Raw genomic sequence first — 24,439 nt, 5'->3', positions numbered from 1 at the left:
AGTTCATGGGAGCAATATCACATAATACTTCTTTCACACATTGTCCTGTACTGAATTTGATCCTCGCTTGATTCGAATGAAAGCTTGTTGGTAACTGGAGTTTCTCCATCAATCTTTGGCTTGCAACAATGTTGTTGCTTTTGTAAACGAATGCAGCTAAACATGGGTGGCCTTCGATTAAACACCTTGTTTCTCTACTACCTTTTCCATAATCATTTTCTTTACTTTCTTTTCTTTTTCTTCAATTTCCCTTCCTTCTGCAGTTTATATTTCTTCTTTTTCTATTTTCTCCTTCAACGTATGTTGATCCTTCTTGGCTTGTCTTGGTGTCATAAATTTCAACTTCATTTCATGTCCCTCATGCCTCCAATATAGGGAACGTTCATCAAGATTGAGTGTTTTAAAATTAAGCCATGCCCTTCTCAAAACAAGATGATAAGAGTTCATGGGAGCAATATCACATAATACTTCTTTCACACATTGTCCTGTACTGAATTTGATCCTCGCTTGATTCGAATGAAAGCTTGTTGGTAACTGGAGTTTCTCCATCAATCTTTGGCTTGCAACAATGTTGTTGCCTTTGTAAACGAATGCAGCTAAACATGGGTGGCCTTCGATTAAACACCTTGTTTCTCTACTACCTTTTCCATAATCATTTTCTTTACTTCTTTTTCTTTTTCTTCAATTCCCTTCCTTCTGCAGTTTATATTTCTTCTTTTTCTATTCTTTCTTTTTCTATTTTCTCCTTCAACGTATGTTGATCCTTCTTGGCTTGTCTTGGTGTCATAAATTTCAACTTCATTTCATGTCCCTCATGCCTCAAATAAAAGGAACGCTCATCAAGATTGAGTGTTTTAAAATTAAGCCATGCCCATCTCAAAACAAGATGACAAGAGTTCATGGGAGCAATATCACATAATACTTCTTTCACACATTGTCCTGTACTGAATTTGATCCTCGCTTGATTCGAATGAAAGCTTGTTGGTAACTGGAGTTTCTCCATCAATCTTTGGCTTGCAACAATGTTGTTGCTTTCGTAAACGAATGCAGCTAAACATGGGTGGCCTTCGATTAAACACCTTGTTTCTCTACTACATTTTCCATAATCATTTTCTTTACTTCCTTTTCTTTTTCTTCAATTTCCCTTCCTTCTGCAGTTTATATTTCTTCTTTTTCTATTTTCTCCTTCAACGTATGTTGATCCTTCTTGGCTTGTCTTGGTGTCATAAATTTCAACTTCATTTCATGTCCCTCATGCCTCCAATATAGGGAACGTTCATCAAGATTGAGTGTTTTAAAATTAAGCCATGCCCTTCTCAAAACAAGATGATAAGAGTTCATGGGAGCAATATCACATAATACTTCTTTCACACATTGTCCTGTACTGAATTTGATCCTCGCTTGATTCGAATGAAAGCTTGTTGGTAACTGGAGTTTCTCCATCAATCTTTGGCTTGCAACAATGTTGTTGCTTTTGTAAACGAATGCAGCTAAACATGGGTGGCCTTCGATTAAACACCTTGTTTCTCTACTACCTTTTCCATAATCATTTTCTTTACTTCCTTTTCTTTTTCTTCAATTTACCTTCCTTCTGCAGTTTATATTTCTTCTTTTTCTATTTTCTCCTTCAACGTATGTTGATCCTTCTTGGCTTGTCTTGGTGTCATAAATTTCAACTTCATTTCATGTCCCTCATGCCTCCAATATAGGGAACGTTCATCAAGATTGAGTGTTTTAAAATTAAGCCATGCCCTTCTCAAAACAAGATGATAAGAGTTCATGGGAGCAATATCACATAATACTTCTTTCACACATTGTCCTGTACTGAATTTGATCCTCGCTTGATTCGAATGAAAGCTTGTTGGTAACTGGAGTTTCTCCATCAATCTTTGGCTTGCAACAATGTTGTTGCTTTCGTAAACGAATGCAGCTAAACATGGGTGGCCTTCGATTAAACACCTTGTTTCTCTACTACCTTTTCCATAATCATTTTCTTTACTTCCTTTTCTTTTTCTTCAATTTCCCTTCCTTCTGCAGTTTATATTTCTTCTTTTTCTATTTTCTCCTTCAACGTATGTTGATCCTTCTTGGCTTGTCTTGGTGTCATAAATTTCAACTTCATTTCATGTCCCTCATGCCTCCAATATAGGGAACGTTCATCAAGATTGAGTGTTTTAAAATTAAGCCATGCCCTTCTCAAAACAAGATGATAAGAGTTCATGGGAGCAATATCACATAATACTTCTTTCACACATTGTCCTGTACTGAATTTGATCCTCGCTTGATTCGAATGAAAGCTTGTTGGTAACTGGAGTTTCTCCATCAATCTTTGGCTTGCAACAATGTTGTTGCTTTTGTAAACGAATGCAGCTAAACATGGGTGGCCTTCGATTAAACACCTTGTTTCTCTACTACCTTTTCCATAATCATTTTCTTTACTTTCTTTTCTTTTTCTTCAATTTCCCTTCCTTCTGCAGTTTATATTTCTTCTTTTTCTATTTTCTCCTTCAACGTATGTTGATCCTTCTTGGCTTGTCTTGGTGTCATAAATTTCAACTTCATTTCATGTCCCTCATGCCTCCAATATAGGGAACGTTCATCAAGATTGAGTGTTTTAAAATTAAGCCATGCCCTTCTCAAAACAAGATGATAAGAGTTCATGGGAGCAATATCACATAATACTTCTTTCACACATTGTCCTGTACTGAATTTGATCCTCGCTTGATTCGAATGAAAGCTTGTTGGTAACTGGAGTTTCTCCATCAATCTTTGGCTTGCAACAATGTTGTTGCTTTCGTAAACGAATGCAGCTAAACATGGGTGGCCTTCGATTAAACACCTTGTTTCTCTACTACCTTTTCCATAATCATTTTCTTTACTTCCTTTTCTTTTTCTTCAATTTCCCTTCCTTCTGCAGTTTATATTTCTTCTTTTTCTATTTTCTCCTTCAACGTATGTTGATCCTTCTTGGCTTGTCTTGGTGTCATAAATTTCAACTTCATTTCATGTCCCTCATGCCTCCAATATAGGGAACGTTCATCAAGATTGAGTGTTTTAAAATTAAGCCATGCCCTTCTCAAAACAAGATGATAAGAGTTCATGGGAGCAATATCACATAATACTTCTTTCACACATTGTCCTGTACTGAATTTGATCCTCGCTTGATTCGAATGAAAGCTTGTTGGTAACTGGAGTTTCTCCATCAATCTTTGGCTTGCAACAATGTTGTTGCTTTTGTAAACGAATGCAGCTAAACATGGGTGGCCTTCGATTAAACACCTTGTTTCTCTACTACCTTTTCCATAATCATTTTCTTTACTTTCTTTTCTTTTTCTTCAATTTCCCTTCCTTCTGCAGTTTATATTTCTTCTTTTTCTATTTTCTCCTTCAACGTATGTTGATCCTTCTTGGCTTGTCTTGGTGTCATAAATTTCAACTTCATTTCATGTCCCTCATGCCTCCAATATAGGGAACGTTCATCAAGATTGAGTGTTTTAAAATTAAGCCATGCCCTTCTCAAAACAAGATGATAAGAGTTCATGGGAGCAATATCACATAATACTTCTTTCACACATTGTCCTGTACTGAATTTGATCCTCGCTTGATTCGAATGAAAGCTTGTTGGTAACTGGAGTTTCTCCATCATTCTTTGGCTTGCAACAATGTTGTTGCTTTCGTAAACGAATGCAGCTAAACATGGGTGGCCTTCGATTAAACACCTTGTTTCTCTACTACCTTTTCCATAATCATTTTCTTTACTTCTTTTTCTTTTTCTTCAATTCCCTTCCTTCTGCAGTTTATATTTCTTCTTTTTCTATTCTTTCTTTTTCTATTTTCTCCTTCAACGTATGTTGATCCTTCTTGGCTTGTCTTGGTGTCATAAATGTCAACTTCATTTCATGTCCCTCATGCCTCAAATAAAAGGAACGCTCATCAAGATTGAGTGTTTTAAAATTAAGCCATGCCCATCTCAAAACAAGATGACAAGAGTTCATGGGAGCAATATCACATAATACTTCTTTCACACATTGTCCTGTACTGAATTTGATCCTCGCTTGATTCGAATGAAAGCTTGTTGGTAACTGGAGTTTCTCCATTAATCTTTGGCTTGCAACAATGTTGTTGCTTTCGTAAATGAATGCAGCTAAACATGGGTGGCCTTCGATTAAACACCTTGTTTCTCTACTACATTTTCCATAATCATTTTCTTTACTTCCTTTTCTTTTTCTTCAATTTCCCTTCCTTCTGCAGTTTATATTTCTTCTTTTTCTATTCTTTCTTTTTCTATTTTCTCCTTCAACGTATGTTGATCCTTCTTGGCTTGTCTTGGTGTCATAAATTTCAATTTCATTTCATGTCCCTCATGCCTCAAATAAAGGGAATGTTCATCAAGATTGAGTGTTTTAAAATTAAGCGATGCCCATCTCAAAACAAGATGACCAGAGTTCATGGGAGCAATATCACATAATACTTCTTTCACACATTGTCCTATACTGAATTTGATCCTCGCTTGAATCGAATGAAAGCTTGTTGGTTACTGGAAATTCTCCATCAATCTTTGGCTTACAACATTGTTGTTGCTTTCGTAAACGAATGCAACTAAACATGGGTGGCCTATGATTAAACACCTTGTTTCTCTACTACCTTTTCCATAATAATTTTCTTTACTTCTTTTTCTTTTTCTTCAATTTCCCTTCCTTTTACCGTTTATATTTCTTCTTTTTCTAGTCTTCCTTTTTCTATTTTCTCCTTCAACGTATGTTGATCCTTCTTGGCTTGTCTTGGCGTCATAAATTTCAACTTCATTTCATGTCCCTCATGCCTCAAATAAAAGGAACGCTCATCAAGATTGAGTGTTTTAAAATTAAGCCATGCACATCTCAAAACAAGATGACAAGAGTTCATGGGAGCAATATCACATAATACTTCTTTCACACATTGTCCTGTACTGAATTTGATCCTCGCTTGATTCGAATGAAAGCTTGTTGGTAACTGGAGTTTCTCCATCAATCTTTGGCTTGCAACAATGTTGTTGCTTTCGTAAACGAATGCAGCTAAACATGGGTGGCCTTCGATTAAACACCTTGTTTCTCTACTACCTTTTCCATAATCATTTTCTTTACTTCTTTTTCTTTTTCTTCAATTCCCTTCCTTCTGCAGTTTATATTTCTTCTTTTTCTATTCTTTCTTTTTCTATTTTCTCCTTCAACGTATGTTGATCCTTCTTGGCTTGTCTTGGTGTCATAAATTTCAACTTCATTTCATGTCCCTCATGCCTCAAATAAAAGGAACGCTCATCAAGATTGAGTGTTTTAAAATTAAGCCATGCCCATCTCAAAACAAGATGACAAGAGTTCATGGGAGCAATATCACATAATACTTCTTTCACACATTGTCCTGTACTGAATTTTGATCCTCGCTTGATTCGAATGAAAGCTTGTTGGTAACTGGAGTTTCTCCATCAATCTTTGGCTTGCAACAATGTTGTTGCTTTCGTAAACGAATGCAGCTAAACATGGGTGGCCTTCGATTAAACACCTTGTTTCTCTACTACATTTTCCATAATCATTTTCTTTACTTCCTTTTCTTTTTCTTCAATTTCCCTTCCTTCTGCAGTTTATATTTCTTCTTTTTCTATTCTTTCTTTTTCTATTTTCTCCTTCAACGTATGTTGATCCTTCTTGGCTTGTCTTGGTGTCATAAATTTCAATTTCATTTCATGTCCCTCATGCCTCAAATAAAGGGAATGTTCATCAAGATTGAGTGTTTTAAAATTAAGCGATGCCCATCTCAAAACAAGATGACCAGAGTTCATGGGAGCAATATCACATAATACTTCTTTCACACATTGTCCTGTACTGAATTTGATCCTCGCTTGATTCGAATGAAAGCTTGTTGGTAACTGGAGTTTCTCCATCAATCTTTGGCTTGCAACAATGTTGTTGCTTTCATAAACGAATGCAGCTAAACATGGGTGGCCTTCGATTAAACACCTTGTTTCTCTACTACATTTTCCATAATCATTTTCTTTACTTCCTTTTCTTTTTCTTCAATTTCCCTTCCTTCTGCAGTTTATATTTCTTCTTTTTCTATTCTTTCTTTTTCTATTTTCTCCTTCAACGTATGTTGATCCTTCTTGGCTTGTCTTGGTGTCATAAATTTCAATTTCATTTCATGTCCCTCATGCCTCAAATAAAGGGAATGTTCATCAAGATTGAGTGTTTTAAAATTAAGCGATGCCCATCTCAAAACAAGATGACCAGAGTTCATGGGAGCAATATCACATAATACTTCTTTCACACATTGTCCTATACTGAATTTGATCCTCGCTTGAATCGAATGAAAGCTTGTTGGTTACTGGAAATTCTCCATCAATCTTTGGCTTACAACATTGTTGTTGCTTTCGTAAACGAATGCAACTAAACATGGGTGGCCTATGATTAAACACCTTGTTTCTCTACTACCTTTTCCATAATAATTTTCTTTACTTCTTTTTCTTTTTCTTCAATTTCCCTTCCTTTTACCGTTTATATTTCTTCTTTTTCTATTCTTCCTTTTTCTATTTTCTCCTTCAACGTATGTTGATCCTTCTTGGCTTGTCTTGGCGTCATAAATTTCAACTTCATTTCATGTCCCTCATGCCTCAAATAAAAGGAACGCTCATCAAGATTGAGTGTTTTAAAATTAAGCCATGCCCTTCTCAAAACAAGATGATAAGAGTTCATGGGAGCAATATCACATAATACTTCTTTCACACATTGTCCTGTACTGAATTTGATCCTCGCTTGATTCGAATGAAAGCTTGTTGGTAACTGGAGTTTCTCCATCAATCTTTGGCTTGCAACAATGTTGTTGCTTTTGTAAACGAATGCAGCTAAACATGGGTGGCCTTCGATTAAACACCTTGTTTCTCTACTACCTTTTCCATAATCATTTTCTTTACTTTCTTTTCTTTTTCTTCAATTTCCCTTCCTTCTGCAGTTTATATTTCTTCTTTTTCTATTTTCTCCTTCAACGTATGTTGATCCTTCTTGGCTTGTCTTGGTGTCATAAATTTCAACTTCATTTCATGTCCCTCATGCCTCCAATATAGGGAACGTTCATCAAGATTGAGTGTTTTAAAATTAAGCCATGCCCTTCTCAAAACAAGATGATAAGAGTTCATGGGAGCAATATCACATAATACTTCTTTCACACATTGTCCTGTACTGAATTTGATCCTCGCTTGATTCGAATGAAAGCTTGTTGGTAACTGGAGTTTCTCCATCAATCTTTGGCTTGCAACAATGTTGTTGCTTTCGTAAACGAATGCAGCTAAACATGGGTGGCCTTCGATTAAACACCTTGTTTCTCTACTACCTTTTCCATAATCATTTTCTTTACTTCCTTTTCTTTTTCTTCAATTTCCCTTCCTTCTGCAGTTTATATTTCTTCTTTTTCTATTTTCTCCTTCAACGTATGTTGATCCTTCTTGGCTTGTCTTGGTGTCATAAATTTCAACTTCATTTCATGTCCCTCATGCCTCCAATATAGGGAACGTTCATCAAGATTGAGTGTTTTAAAATTAAGCCATGCCCTTCTCAAAACAAGATGATAAGAGTTCATGGGAGCAATATCACATAATACTTCTTTCACACATTGTCCTGTACTGAATTTGATCCTCGCTTGATTCGAATGAAAGCTTGTTGGTAACTGGAGTTTCTCCATCAATCTTTGGCTTGCAACAATGTTGTTGCTTTTGTAAACGAATGCAGCTAAACATGGGTGGCCTTCGATTAAACACCTTGTTTCTCTACTACCTTTTCCATAATCATTTTCTTTACTTTCTTTTCTTTTTCTTCAATTTCCCTTCCTTCTGCAGTTTATATTTCTTCTTTTTCTATTTTCTCCTTCAACGTATGTTGATCCTTCTTGGCTTGTCTTGGTGTCATAAATTTCAACTTCATTTCATGTCCCTCATGCCTCCAATATAGGGAACGTTCATCAAGATTGAGTGTTTTAAAATTAAGCCATGCCCTTCTCAAAACAAGATGATAAGAGTTCATGGGAGCAATATCACATAATACTTCTTTCACACATTGTCCTGTACTGAATTTGATCCTCGCTTGATTCGAATGAAAGCTTGTTGGTAACTGGAGTTTCTCCATCATTCTTTGGCTTGCAACAATGTTGTTGCTTTCGTAAACGAATGCAGCTAAACATGGGTGGCCTTCGATTAAACACCTTGTTTCTCTACTACCTTTTCCATAATCATTTTCTTTACTTCTTTTTCTTTTTCTTCAATTCCCTTCCTTCTGCAGTTTATATTTCTTCTTTTTCTATTCTTTCTTTTTCTATTTTCTCCTTCAACGTATGTTGATCCTTCTTGGCTTGTCTTGGTGTCATAAATGTCAACTTCATTTCATGTCCCTCATGCCTCAAATAAAAGGAACGCTCATCAAGATTGAGTGTTTTAAAATTAAGCCATGCCCATCTCAAAACAAGATGACAAGAGTTCATGGGAGCAATATCACATAATACTTCTTTCACACATTGTCCTGTACTGAATTTGATCCTCGCTTGATTCGAATGAAAGCTTGTTGGTAACTGGAGTTTCTCCATTAATCTTTGGCTTGCAACAATGTTGTTGCTTTCGTAAATGAATGCAGCTAAACATGGGTGGCCTTCGATTAAACACCTTGTTTCTCTACTACATTTTCCATAATCATTTTCTTTACTTCCTTTTCTTTTTCTTCAATTTCCCTTCCTTCTGCAGTTTATATTTCTTCTTTTTCTATTCTTTCTTTTTCTATTTTCTCCTTCAACGTATGTTGATCCTTCTTGGCTTGTCTTGGTGTCATAAATTTCAATTTCATTTCATGTCCCTCATGCCTCAAATAAAGGGAATGTTCATCAAGATTGAGTGTTTTAAAATTAAGCGATGCCCATCTCAAAACAAGATGACCAGAGTTCATGGGAGCAATATCACATAATACTTCTTTCACACATTGTCCTATACTGAATTTGATCCTCGCTTGAATCGAATGAAAGCTTGTTGGTTACTGGAAATTCTCCATCAATCTTTGGCTTACAACATTGTTGTTGCTTTCGTAAACGAATGCAACTAAACATGGGTGGCCTATGATTAAACACCTTGTTTCTCTACTACCTTTTCCATAATAATTTTCTTTACTTCTTTTTCTTTTTCTTCAATTTCCCTTCCTTTTACCGTTTATATTTCTTCTTTTTCTAGTCTTCCTTTTTCTATTTTCTCCTTCAACGTATGTTGATCCTTCTTGGCTTGTCTTGGCGTCATAAATTTCAACTTCATTTCATGTCCCTCATGCCTCAAATAAAAGGAACGCTCATCAAGATTGAGTGTTTTAAAATTAAGCCATGCACATCTCAAAACAAGATGACAAGAGTTCATGGGAGCAATATCACATAATACTTCTTTCACACATTGTCCTGTACTGAATTTGATCCTCGCTTGATTCGAATGAAAGCTTGTTGGTAACTGGAGTTTCTCCATCAATCTTTGGCTTGCAACAATGTTGTTGCTTTCGTAAACGAATGCAGCTAAACATGGGTGGCCTTCGATTAAACACCTTGTTTCTCTACTACCTTTTCCATAATCATTTTCTTTACTTCTTTTTCTTTTTCTTCAATTCCCTTCCTTCTGCAGTTTATATTTCTTCTTTTTCTATTTTCTCCTTCAACGTATGTTGATCCTTCTTGGCTTGTCTTGGTGTCATAAATTTCAACTTCATTTCATGTCCCTCATGCCTCAAATAAAAGGAACGCTCATCAAGATTGAGTGTTTTAAAATTAAGCCATGCCCATCTCAAAACAAGATGACAAGAGTTCATGGGAGCAATATCACATAATACTTCTTTCACACATTGTCCTGTACTGAATTTTGATCCTCGCTTGATTCGAATGAAAGCTTGTTGGTAACTGGAGTTTCTCCATCAATCTTTGGCTTGCAACAATGTTGTTGCTTTCGTAAACGAATGCAGCTAAACATGGGTGGCCTTCGATTAAACACCTTGTTTCTCTACTACATTTTCCATAATCATTTTCTTTACTTCCTTTTCTTTTTCTTCAATTTCCCTTCCTTCTGCAGTTTATATTTCTTCTTTTTCTATTCTTTCTTTTTCTATTTTCTCCTTCAACGTATGTTGATCCTTCTTGGCTTGTCTTGGTGTCATAAATTTCAATTTCATTTCATGTCCCTCATGCCTCAAATAAAGGGAATGTTCATCAAGATTGAGTGTTTTAAAATTAAGCGATGCCCATCTCAAAACAAGATGACCAGAGTTCATGGGAGCAATATCACATAATACTTCTTTCACACATTGTCCTGTACTGAATTTGATCCTCGCTTGATTCGAATGAAAGCTTGTTGGTAACTGGAGTTTCTCCATCAATCTTTGGCTTGCAACAATGTTGTTGCTTTCATAAACGAATGCAGCTAAACATGGGTGGCCTTCGATTAAACACCTTGTTTCTCTACTACATTTTCCATAATCATTTTCTTTACTTCCTTTTCTTTTTCTTCAATTTCCCTTCCTTCTGCAGTTTATATTTCTTCTTTTTCTATTCTTTCTTTTTCTATTTTCTCCTTCAACGTATGTTGATCCTTCTTGGCTTGTCTTGGTGTCATAAATTTCAATTTCATTTCATGTCCCTCATGCCTCAAATAAAGGGAATGTTCATCAAGATTGAGTGTTTTAAAATTAAGCGATGCCCATCTCAAAACAAGATGACCAGAGTTCATGGGAGCAATATCACATAATACTTCTTTCACACATTGTCCTATACTGAATTTGATCCTCGCTTGAATCGAATGAAAGCTTGTTGGTTACTGGAAATTCTCCATCAATCTTTGGCTTACAACATTGTTGTTGCTTTCGTAAACGAATGCAACTAAACATGGGTGGCCTATGATTAAACACCTTGTTTCTCTACTACCTTTTCCATAATAATTTTCTTTACTTCTTTTTCTTTTTCTTCAATTTCCCTTCCTTTTACCGTTTATATTTCTTCTTTTTCTATTCTTCCTTTTTCTATTTTCTCCTTCAACGTATGTTGATCCTTCTTGGCTTGTCTTGGCGTCATAAATTTCAACTTCATTTCATGTCCCTCATGCCTCAAATAAAGGGAACGCTCATCAAGATTGAGTGTTTTAAAATTAAGCCATGCACATCTCAAAACAAGATGACAAGAGTTCATGGGAGCAATATCACATAATACTTCTTTCACACATTGTCCTGTACTGAATTTGATCCTCGCTTGATTCGAATGAAAGCTTGTTGGTAACTGGAGTTTCTCCATCAATCTTTGGCTTGCAACAATGTTGTTGCTTTCGTAAACGAATGCAGCTAAACATGGGTGGCCTTCGATTAAACACCTTGTTTCTCTACTACATTTTCCATAATCATTTTCTTTACTTCCTTTTCTTTTTCTTCAATTTCCCTTCCTTCTGCAGTTTATATTTCTTCTTTTTCTATTCTTTCTTTTTCTATTTTCTCCTTCAACGTATGTTGATCCTTCTTGGCTTGTCTTGGTGTCATAAATTTCAATTTCATTTCATGTCCCTCATGCCTCAAATAAAGGGAATGTTCATCAAGATTGAGTGTTTTAAAATTAAGCGATGCCCATCTCAAAACAAGATGACCAGAGTTCATGGGAGCAATATCACATAATACTTCTTTCACACATTGTCCTATACTGAATTTGATCCTCGCTTGAATCGAATGAAAGCTTGTTGGTTACTGGAAATTCTCCATCAATCTTTGGCTTACAACATTGTTGTTGCTTTCGTAAACGAATGCAACTAAACATGGGTGGCCTATGATTAAACACCTTGTTTCTCTACTACCTTTTCCATAATAATTTTCTTTACTTCTTTTTCTTTTTCTTCAATTTCCCTTCCTTTTACCGTTTATATTTCTTCTTTTTCTATTCTTCCTTTTTCTATTTTCTCCTTCAACGTATGTTGATCCTTCTTGGCTTGTCTTGGCGTCATAAATTTCAACTTCATTTCATGTCCCTCATGCCTCAAATAAAAGGAACGCTCATCAAGATTGAGTGTTTTAAAATTAAGCCATGCACATCTCAAAACAAGATGACAAGAGTTCATGGGAGCAATATCACATAATACTTCTTTCACACATTGTCCTGTACTGAATTTGATCCTCGCTTGATTCGAATGAAAGCTTGTTGGTAACTGGAGTTTCTCCATCAATCTTTGGCTTACAACAATGTTGTTGCTTTCGTAAACGAATGCAGCTAAACATGGGTGGACTTCGATTAAACACCTTATTTCTCTACTACATTTTCCATAATCATTTTCTTTACTTCCTTTTCTTTTTCATCAATTTCCATTCCTTCTGCAGTTTATATTTCTTCTTTTTCTATTCTTTCTTTTTCTATTTTCTCCTTCAACGTATGTTGGTCCTTCTTGGCTTGTCTTGGTGTCATAAATTTCAACTTCATTTCATGTCCCTCATGCCTCAAATAAAGGGAATGTTCATCAAGATTGAGTGTTTTAAAATTAAGCCATGCCCATCTCAAAACAAGATGACAAGAGTTCATGGGAGCAATATCACATAATACTTTTTTCACACATTGTCCTGTACTGAATTTGATCCTCGCTTGATTCGAATGAAAGCTTGTTGGTAACTGGAGTTTCTCCATCAATCTTTGGCTTGCAACAATGTTGTTGCTTTCGTAAACGAATGCAGCTAAACATGGGTGGCCTTCGATTAAACACCTTGTTTCTCTACTACATTTTCCATAATCATTTTCTTTACTTCCTTTTCTTTTTCTTCAATTTCCCTTCCTTCTGCAGTTTATATTTCTTCTTTTTCTATTCTTTCTTTTTCTATTTTCTCCTTCAACGTATGTTGATCCTTCTTGGCTTGTCTTGGTGTCATAAATTTCAATTTCATTTCATGTCCCTCATGCCTCAAATAAAGGGAATGTTCATCAAGATTGAGTGTTTTAAAATTAAGCCATGCCCATCTCAAAACAAGATGACAAGAGTTCATGGGAGCAATATCACATAATACTTTTTTCACACATTGTCCTGTACTGAATTTGATCCTCGCTTGATTCGAATGAAAGCTTGTTGGTAACTGGAGTTTCTCCATCAATCTTTGGCTTACAACAATGTTGTTGCTTTCGTAAACGAATGCAGCTAAACATGGGTGGCCTTCGATTAAACACCTTATTTCTCTACTACATTTTCCATAATCATTTTCTTTACTTCCTTTTCTTTTTCTTCAATTTACATTCCTTCTGCAGTTTATATTTCTTCTTTTTCTATTCTTTCTTTTTCTATTTTCTCCTTCAACGTATGTTGGTCCTTCTTGGCTTGTCTTGGTGTCATAAATTTCAACTTCATTTCATGTCCCTCATGCCTCAAATAAAGGGAATGTTCATCAAGATTGAGTGTTTTAAAATTAAGCCATGCCCATCTCAAAACAAGATGACAAGAGTTCATGGGAGCAATATCACATAATACTTTTTTCACACATTGTCCTGTACTGAATTTGATCCTCGCTTGATTCGAATGAAAGCTTGTTGGTAACTGGAGTTTCTCCATCAATCTTTGGCTTGCAACAATGTTGTTGCTTTCGTAAACGAATGCAGCTAAACATGGGTGGCCTTCGATTAAACACCTTGTTTCTCTACTACATTTTCCATAATCATTTTCTTTACTTCCTTTTCTTTTTCTTCAATTTCCCTTCCTTCTGCAGTTTATATTTCTTCTTTTTCTATTCTTTCTTTTTCTATTTTCTCCTTCAACGTATGTTGATCCTTCTTGGCTTGTCTTGGTGTCATAAATTTCAATTTCATTTCATGTCCCTCATGCCTCAAATAAAGGGAATGTTCATCAAGATTGAGTGTTTTAAAATTAAGCCATGCCCATCTCAAAACAAGATGACAAGAGTTCATGGGAGCAATATCACATAATACTTTTTTCACACATTGTCCTGTACTGAATTTGATCCTCGCTTGATTCGAATGAAAGCTTGTTGGTAACTGGAGTTTCTCCATCAATCTTTGGCTTACAACAATGTTGTTGCTTTCGTAAACGAATGCAGCTAAACATGGGTGGCCTTCGATTAAACACCTTATTTCTCTACTACATTTTCCATAATCATTTTCTTTACTTCCTTTTCTTTTTCTTCAATTTACATTCCTTCTGCAGTTTATATTTCTTCTTTTTCTATTCTTTCTTTTTCTATTTTCTCCTTCAACGTATGTTGATCCTTCTTGGCTTGTCTTGGTGTCATAAATTTCAACTTCATTTCATGTCCCTCATGCCTCAAATAAAGGGCACGCTCATCAAGATTGAGTGTTTTAAAATTAAGCCATGCCCATCTCAAAACAAGATGACAAGAGTTCATGGGAGCAATATCACATAATACTTCTTTCACACATTGTCCTGTACTGAATTTGATCCTCGCTTGATTCGAATGAAAGCGTGTTGGTAAGTGGAGTTTCTCCATCAATCTTTGGCTTGCAACAATGTTGTTGCTTTCGTAAACGAATGCAGCTAAACATGGGTGGCCTTCGATTAAACACCTTGTTTCTCTACTACATTTTCCATAATCATTTTCTTTACTTCCTTTTCGTTTTCTTCAATTTACATTCCTTCTGCAGTTTATATTTCTTCTTTTTCTATTCTTTCTTTTTCTATTTTCTCCTTCAACGTATGTTGATCCTTCTTGGCTTGTCTTGGTGTCATAAATTTCAACTTCATTTCATGTCCCTCATGCCTCAAATAAAGGGCACGCTCATCAAGATTGAGTGTTTTAAAATTAAGCCATGCCCATCTCAAAACAAGATGACAAGAGTTCATGGGAGCAATATCACATAATACTTCTTTCACACATTGTCCTGTACTGAATTTGATCCTCGCTTGATTCGAATGAAAGCTTGTTGGTAACTGGAGTTTCTCCATCAATCTTTGGCTTGCAACAATGTTGTTGCTTTCGTAAACGAATGCAGCTAAACATGGGTGGCCTTCGATTAAACACCTTGTTTCTCTACTACATTTTCCATAATCATTTTCTTTACTTCCTTTTCTTTTTCTTCAATTTCCATTCCTTCTGCAGTTTATATTTCTTCTTTTTCTATTCTTTCTTTTTCTATTTTCTCCTTCAACGTATGTTGATCCTTCTTGGCTTGTATTGGTGTCATAAATTTCAACTTCATTTCATGTCCCTCATGCCTCAAATAAAGGGAATGTTCATCAAGATTGAGTGTTTTAAAATTAAGCGATGCCCATCTCAAAACAAGATGACAAGAGTTCATGGGAGCAATATCACATAATACTTCTTTCACACATTGTCCTATACTGAATTTGATCCTCGCTTGATTCGAATGAACGCTTGTTGGTTACTGGAAATTCTCCATCAATCTTTGGCTTACAACATTGTTGTTGCTTTCGTAAACAAATGCAACTAAACATGGGTGGCCTTCGATTAAACACCTTGTTTCTCTACTACCTTTTCCATAATCATTTTCTTTACTTCTTTTTCTTTTTCTTCAATTCCCTTCCTTCTGCAGTTTATATTTCCTCTTTTTCTATTCTTTCTTTTTCTATTTTCTCCTTCAACGTATGTTGATCCTTCTTGGCTTGTCTTGGTATCATAAATTTCAACTTCATTTCATGTCCCTCATGCCTCCAATAAAGGGAACGTTCATCAACATTGAGTGTTTTAAAATTAAGCCATGCCCTTCTCAAAACAAGATGACAAGAGTTCATGGGAGCAATATCACATAATACTTTTTTCACACATTGTCCTGTACTGAATTTGATCCTCGCTTGATTCGAATGAAAGCTTGTTGGTTACTAGAAATTCTCCATCAATCTTTGGCTTACAACATTGTTGTTGCTTTCGTAAACGAATGCAACTAAACATGGGTGGCCTTCGATTAAACACCTTGTTTCTGTACTACCTTTTCCATAATCATTTTCTTTACTTCTTTTTCTTTTTCTTCAATTTCCCTTCCTTCTGCAGTTTATATTTCCTCTTTTTCTATTCTTTCTTTTTCTATTTACTCCTTCAACGTATGTTGATCCTTCTTGGCTTGTCTTGGTATCATAAATTTCAACTTCATTTCATGTCCCTCATGCCTCCAATAAAGGGAACGTTCATCAACATTGAGTGTTTTAAAATTAAGCCATGCCCTTCTCAAAACAAGATGACAAGAGTTCATGGGAGCAATATCACATAATACTTCTTTCACACATTGTCCTGTACTGAATTTGATCCTCGCTTGATTCGAATGAAAGCTTGTTGGTAACTAGAGTTTCTCCATCAATCTTTGGCTTACAGCAGTGGTGTTGCTTTCGTAAACGAATGCAACTAAACATGGGTGGCCTATGATTAAACACCTTGTTTCTCTACTACCTTTTCCATAATAATTTTCTTTACTTCTTTTTCTTTTTCTTCAATTTCCCTTCCTTTTACAGTTTATATTTCTTCTTTTTCTATTCTTTCTTTTTCTATTTTCTCCTTCAACGTATGTTGATCTTTCTTGGCTTGTCTTGGTGTCATAAATTTCTACTTCATTTCATGTCCCTCATGCCTCAAATAAAAGAAACGCTCATCAAGATTGAGTGTTTTAAAATTAAGCCATGCCCATCTCAAAACAAGATGACAAGAGTTCATGGGAGCAATATCACATAATACTTCTTTCACACATTGTCCTGTACTGAATTTGATCCTCGCTTGATTCGAATGAAAGCTTGTTGGTAACTGGAGTTTCTCCATCAATCTTTGGCTTACAACAATGTTGTTGCTTTCGTAAACGAATGCAGCTAAACATGGGGGGCCTTCGATTAAACACCTTATTTCTCTACTACATTTTCCATAATCATTTTCTTTACTTCCTTTTCTTTTTCTTCAATCTCCATTCCTTCTGCAGTTTATTTTCTTCTTTTTCTATTCTTTCTTTTTCTATTTTCTCCTTCAACGTATGTTGATCCTTCTTGGCTTGTCTTGGTGTCATAAATTTCAACTTCATTTCATGTCCCTCATGCCTCAAATAAAGGGAACGTTCATCAAGATTGAGTGTTTTAAAATTAAGCCATGCCCATCTCAAAACAAGATGACAAGAGTTCATGGGAGCAATATCACATAATACTTCTTTCACACCTTGTCCAGTACTGAATTTGATCCTCGCTTGATTCCAATGAAAGCTTGTTGGTTACTGGAAATTCTCCATCAATCTTTGGCTTACAACATTGTTGTTGCTTTCGTAAACGAATGCAACTAAACATGGGTGGCCTTCGATTAAACACCTTGTTTCTCTACTACCTTTTCCATAATCATTTTCTTTACTTCTTTTTCTTTTTCTTCAATTCCCTTCCTTCTGCAGTTTATATTTCCTATTTTTCTATTCTTTCTTTTTCTATTTTCTCCTTCAACGTATGTTGATCCTTCTTGGCTTGTCTTGGTATCATAAATTTCAACTTCATTTCATGTCCCTCATGCCTCCAATAAAGGGAACGTTCATCAACATTGAGTGTTTTAAAATTAAGTCATGCCCTTCTCAAAACAAGATGACAAGAGTTCATGGGACCAATATCACATAATACTTCTTTCACACATTGTCCTGTACTGAATTTGATCCTCGCTTGATTCGAATGAAAGCTTGTTGGTAACTAGAGTTTCTCCATCAATCTTTGGCTTACAACATTGTTGTTGCTTTCGTAAACAAATGCAACTAAACATGGGTGGCCTTCGATTAAACACCTTGTTTCTCTACTACCTTTTCCATAATCATTTTCTTTACTTCTTTTTCTTTTTCTTCAATTCCCTTCCTTCTGCAGTTTATATTTCCTCTTTTTCTATTCTTTCTTTTTCTATTTTCTCCTTCAACGTATGTTGATCCTTCTTGGCTTGTCTTGGTATCATAAATTTCAACTTCATTTCATGTCCCTCATGCCTCCAATAAAGGGAACGTTCATCAACATTGAGTGTTTTAAAATTAAGCCATGCCCTTCTCAAAACAAGATGACAAGAGTTCATGGGAGCAATATCACATAATACTTTTTTCACACATTGTCCTGTACTGAATTTGATCCTCGCTTGATTCGAATGAAAGCTTGTTGGTTACTAGAAATTCTCCATCAATCTTTGGCTTACAACATTGTTGTTGCTTTCGTAAACGAATGCAACTAAACATGGGTGGCCTTCGATTAAACACCTTGTTTCTGTACTACCTTTTCCATAATCATTTTCTTTACTTCTTTTTCTTTTTCTTCAATTTCCCTTCCTTCTGCAGTTTATATTTCCTCTTTTTCTATTCTTTCTTTTTCTATTTACTCCTTCAACGTATGTTGATCCTTCTTGGCTTGTCTTGGTATCATAAATTTCAACTTCATTTCATGTCCCTCATGCCTCCAATAAAGGGAACGTTCATCAACATTGAGTGTTTTAAAATTAAGCCATGCCCTTCTCAAAACAAGATGACAAGAGTTCATGGGAGCAATATCACATAATACTTCTTTCACACATTGTCCTGTACTGAATTTGATCCTCGCTTGATTCGAATGAAAGCTTGTTGGTAACTAGAGTTTCTCCATCAATCTTTGGCTTACAGCAGTGGTGTTGCTTTCGTAAACGAATGCAACTAAACATGGGTGGCCTATGATTAAACACCTTGTTTCTCTACTACCTTTTCCATAATAATTTTCTTTACTTCTTTTTCTTTTTCTTCAATTTCCCTTCCTTTTACAGTTTATATTTCTTCTTTTTCTATTCTTTCTTTTTCTATTTTCTCCTTCAACGTATGTTGATCTTTCTTGGCTTGTCTTGGTGTCATAAATTTCTACTTCATTTCATGTCCCTCATGCCTCAAATAAAAGAAACGCTCATCAAGATTGAGTGTTTTAAAATTAAGCCATGCCCATCTCAAAACAAGATGACAAGAGTTCATGGGAGCAATATCACATAATACTTCTTTCACACATTGTCCTGTACTGAATTTGATCCTCGCTTGATTCGAATGAAAGCTTGTTGGTAACTGGAGTTTCTCCATCAATCTTTGGCTTACAACAATGTTGTTGCTTTCGTAAACGAATGCAGCTAAACATGGGGGGCCTTCGATTAAACACCTTATTTCTCTACTACATTTTCCATAATCATTTTCTTTACTTCCTTTTCTTTTTCTTCAATCTCCATTCCTTCTGCAGTTTATTTTCTTCTTTTTCTATTCTTTCTTTTTCTATTTTCTCCTTCAACGTATGTTGATCCTTCTTGGCTTGTCTTGGTGTCATAAATTTCAATTTCATTTCATGTCCCTCATGCCTCAAATAAAGGGAATGTTCATCAAGATTGAGTGTTTTAAAATTAAGCGATGCCCATCTCAAAACAAGATGACCAGAGTTCATGGGAGCAATATCACATAATACTTCTTTCACACATTGTCCTGTACTGAATTTGATCCTCGCTTGATTCGAATGAAAGCTTGTTGGTAACTAGAGTTTCTCCATCAATCTTTGGCTTACAGCAGTGGTGTTGCTTTCGTAAACGAATGCAACTAAACATGGGTGGCCTATGATTAAACACCTTGTTTCTCTACTACCTTTTCCATAATAATTTTCTTTACTTCTTTTTCTTTTTCTTCAATTTCCCTTCCTTTTACAGTTTATATTTCTTCTTTTTCTATTCTTTCTTTTTCTATTTTCTCCTTCAACGTATGTTGATCTTTCTTGGCTTGTCTTGGTGTCATAAATTTCTACTTCATTTCATGTCCCTCATGCCTCAAATAAAAGAAACGCTCATCAAGATTGAGTGTTTTAAAATTAAGCCATGCCCATCTCAAAACAAGATGACAAGAGTTCATGGGAGCAATATCACATAATACTTCTTTCACACATTGTCCTGTACTGAATTTGATCCTCGCTTGATTCGAATGAAAGCTTGTTGGTAACTGGAGTTTCTCCATCAATCTTTGGCTTACAACAATGTTGTTGCTTTCGTAAACGAATGCAGCTAAACATGGGGGGCCTTCGATTAAACACCTTATTTCTCTACTACATTTTCCATAATCATTTTCTTTACTTCCTTTTCTTTTTCTTCAATCTCCATTCCTTCTGCAGTTTATTTTCTTCTTTTTCTATTCTTTCTTTTTCTATTTTCTCCTTCAACGTATGTTGATCCTTCTTGGCTTGTCTTGGTGTCATAAATTTCAACTTCATTTCATGTCCCTCATGCCTCAAATAAAGGGAACGTTCATCAAGATTGAGTGTTTTAAAATTAAGCCATGCCCATCTCAAAACAAGATGACAAGAGTTCATGGGAGCAATATCACATAATACTTCTTTCACACCTTGTCCAGTACTGAATTTGATCCTCGCTTGATTCCAATGAAAGCTTGTTGGTTACTGGAAATTCTCCATCAATCTTTGGCTTACAACATTGTTGTTGCTTTCGTAAACGAATGCAACTAAACATGGGTGGCCTTCGATTAAACACCTTGTTTCTCTACTACCTTTTCCATAATCATTTTCTTTACTTCTTTTTCTTTTTCTTCAATTCCCTTCCTTCTGCAGTTTATATTTCCTATTTTTCTATTCTTTCTTTTTCTATTTTCTCCTTCAACGTATGTTGATCCTTCTTGGCTTGTCTTGGTATCATAAATTTCAACTTCATTTCATGTCCCTCATGCCTCCAATAAAGGGAACGTTCATCAACATTGAGTGTTTTAAAATTAAGTCATGCCCTTCTCAAAACAAGATGACAAGAGTTCATGGGAGCAATATCACATAATACTTCTTTCACACATTGTCCTGTACTGAATTTGATCCTCGCTTGATTCGAATGAAAGCTTGTTGGTAACTAGAGTTTCTCCATCAATCTTTGGCTTACAGAATTGGTGTTGCTTTCGTAAACGAATGCAACTAAACATGGGTTGCCTTCGATTAAACACCTTGTTTCTCTACTACCTTTTCCATAATCATTTTCTTTACTTCATTTTCTTTTTCTTCAATTTCCCTTCCTTCTGCAGTTTATATTTCTTCTTTTTCTATTTTCTCCTTCAACGTATGTTGATCCTTCTTGGCGTGTCTTGGTGTCATAAATTTCAACTTCATTTCATGTCCCTCATGCCTCCCATATAGGGAACATTCATCAAGATTGAGTGTTTTAAAATTAAGCCATGCCCTTCTCAAAACAAGATGATAAGAGTTCATGGGAGCAATATCACATAATACTTCTTTCACACATTGTCCTGTACTGAATTTGATCCTCGCTTGATTCGAATGAAAGCTTGTTGGTAACTGGAGTTTCTCCATCAATCTTTGGCTTGCAACAATGTTGTTGCTTTCGTAAACGAATGCAGCTAAACATGGGTGGCCTTCGATTAAACACCTTGTTTCTCTACTACCTTTTCCATAATCATTTTCTTTACTTCCTTTTCTTTTTCTTCAATTTCCCTTCCATTTGCAGTTTATATTTCTTCTTTTTCTATTTTCTCCTTCAACGTATGTTGATCCTTCTTGGCTTGTCTTGGTGTCATAAATTTCAACTTCATTTCATGTCCCTCATGCCTCCAATATAGGGAACGTTCATCAAGATTGAGTGTTTTAAAATTAAGCCATGCCCTTCTCAAAACAAGATGATAAGAGTTCATGGGAGCAATATCACATAATACTTCTTTCACACATTGTCCTGTACTGAATTTGATCCTCGCTTGATTCGTATGAAAGCTTGTTGGTTACTGGAAATTCTCCATCAATCTTTGGCTTACAACATTGTTGTTGCTTTCGTAAACGAATGCAACTAAACATGGGTGGCCTTCGATTAAACACCTTGTTTCTGTACTACCTTTTCCATAATCATTTTCTTTACTTCTTTTTCTTTTTCTTCAATTCCCTTCCTTCTGCATTTTATATTTCCTCTTTTTCTATTCTTTCTTTTTCTATTTTCTCCTTCAACGTATGTTGATCCTTCTTGGCTTGTCTTGGTATCATAAATTTCAACTTCATTTCATGTCCCTCATGCCTCCAATAAAGGGAACGTTCATCAACATTGAGTGTTTTAAAATTAAGCCATGCCCTTCTCAAAACAAGATGACAAAAGTTCATGGGAGCAATATCACATAATACTTCTTTCACACATTGTCCTGTACTGAATTTGATCCTCGCTTGATTCGAATGAAAGCTTGTTGGTTACTGGAAATTCTCCATCAATCTTTGGCTTACAACATTGTTGTTGCGTTCGTAAACAAATGCAACTAAACATGGGTGGCCTTCGATTAAACACCTTGTTTCTGTATTACCTTTTCCATAATCATTTTCTTTACTTCTTTTTCTTTTTCTTCAATTCCCTTCCTTCTGCAGTTTATATTTCCTCTTTTTCTATTCTTTCTTTTTCTATTTTCTCCTTCAACGTATGTTGATCCTTCTTGGCTTGTCTTGGTATCATCAATTTCAACTTCATTTCATGTCCCTCATGCCTCCAATAAAGGGAACGTTCATCAACATTGAGTGTTTTAAAATTAAGTCATGCCCTTCCCAAAACAAGATGACAAGAGTTCTTGGGAGCAATATCACATAATACTTCTTTCACACATTGTCCTGTACTGAATTTGATCCTCGCTTGATTGGAATGAAAGCTTGTTGGTAACTGGAGTTTCTCCATCAATCTTTGGCTTACAACATTGTTGTTGCTTTCGAAAACGAATGCAACTAAACATGGGTGGCCTATGATTAAACACCTTGTTTCTCTACTACCTTTTCCATAATCATTTTCTTTACTTCTTTTTCTTTTTCTTCAATTTCACTTCCTTCTGCAGTTTATATTTCCTCTTTTTCTATTCTTTCTTTTTCTATTTTCTCCTTCAACGTATGTTGATCCTTCTTGGCTTGTCTTGGTGTCATAAATTTCAACTTCATTTCATGTCCCTCATGCCTCCAATATAGGGAACGTTCATCAAGATTGAGTGTTTTAAAATTAAGCCATGCCCTTCTCAAAACAAGATGATAAGAGTTCATGGGAGCAATATCACATAATACTTCTTTCACACATTGTCCTGTACTGAATTTGATCCTCGCTTGATTCGAATGAAAGCTTATTGGTAACTGGAGTTTCTCCATCAATCTTTGGCTTGCAACAATGTTGTTGCTTTCGTAAACGAATGCAGCTAAACATGGGTGGCCTTCGATTAAACACCTTGTTTCTCTACTACATTTTCCATAATCATTTTCTTTACTTCCTTTTCTTTTTCTTCAATTTACATTCCTTCTGCAGTTTATATTTCTTCTTTTTCTATTCTTTCTTTTTCTATTTTCTCCTTCAACGTATGTTGATCCTTCTTGGCTTGTCTTGGTGTCATAAATTTCAACTTCATTTCATGTCCCTCATTCCTCAAATAAAGGGCACGCTCATCAAGATTGAGTGTTTTAAAATTAAGCCATGCCCATCTCAAAACAAGATGACAAGAGTTCATGGGAGCAATATCACATAATACTTCTTTCACACATTGTCCTGTACTGAATTTGATCCTCGCTTGATTGGAATGAAAGCTTGTTGGTAACTGGAGTTTCTCCATCAATCTTTGGCTTGCAACAATGTTGTTGCTTTCGTAAACGAATGCAGCTAAACATGGGTGGCCTTCGATTAAACACCTTGTTTCTCTACTACATTTTCCATAATCATTTTCTTTACTTCCTTTTCTTTTTCTTCAATTTCCATTCCTTCTGCAGTTTATATTTCTTCTTTTTCTATTCTTTCTTTTTCTATTTTCTCCTTCAACGTATGTTGATCCTTCTTGGCTTGTCTTGGTGTCATAAATTTCAACTTCATTTCATGTCCCTCATGCCTCAAATAAAGGGAATGTTCATCAAGATTGAGTGTTTTAAAATTAAGCGATGCCCATCTCAAAACAAGATGACAAGAGTTCATGGGAGCAATATCACATAATACTTCTTTCACACATTGTCCTATACTGAATTTGATCCTCGCTTGATTCGAATGAACGCTTGTTGGTTACTGGAAATTCTCCATCAATCTTTGGCTTACAACATTGTTGTTGCTTTCGTAAACAAATGCAACTAAACATGGGTGGCCTTCGATTAAACACCTTGTTTCTCTACTACCTTTTCCATAATCATTTTCTTTACTTCTTTTTCTTTTTCTTCAATTCCCTTCCTTCTGCAGTTTATATTTCCTCTTTTTCTATTCTTTCTTTTTCTATTTTCTCCTTCAACGTATGTTGATCCTTCTTGGCTTATCTTGGTATCATAAATTTCAACTTCATTTCATGTCCCTCATGCCTCCAATAAAGGGAACGTTCATCAACATTGAGTGTTTTAAAATTAAGCCATGCCCTTCTCAAAACAAGATGACAAGAGTTCATGGGAGCAATATCACATAATACTTCTTTCACACATTGTCCTGTACTGAATTTGATCCTCGCTTGATTCGAA

This window comes from Vigna unguiculata, chromosome 10 (assembly GCF_037176805.1).
Source record: "Vigna unguiculata cultivar grain cowpea cultivar isolate G323 ecotype 2 chromosome 10, ASM3717680v1, whole genome shotgun sequence".
Taxonomy (NCBI): Eukaryota; Viridiplantae; Streptophyta; class Magnoliopsida; order Fabales; family Fabaceae; genus Vigna; species Vigna unguiculata.
Note: the sequence above shows the minus strand (reverse complement) of the source record.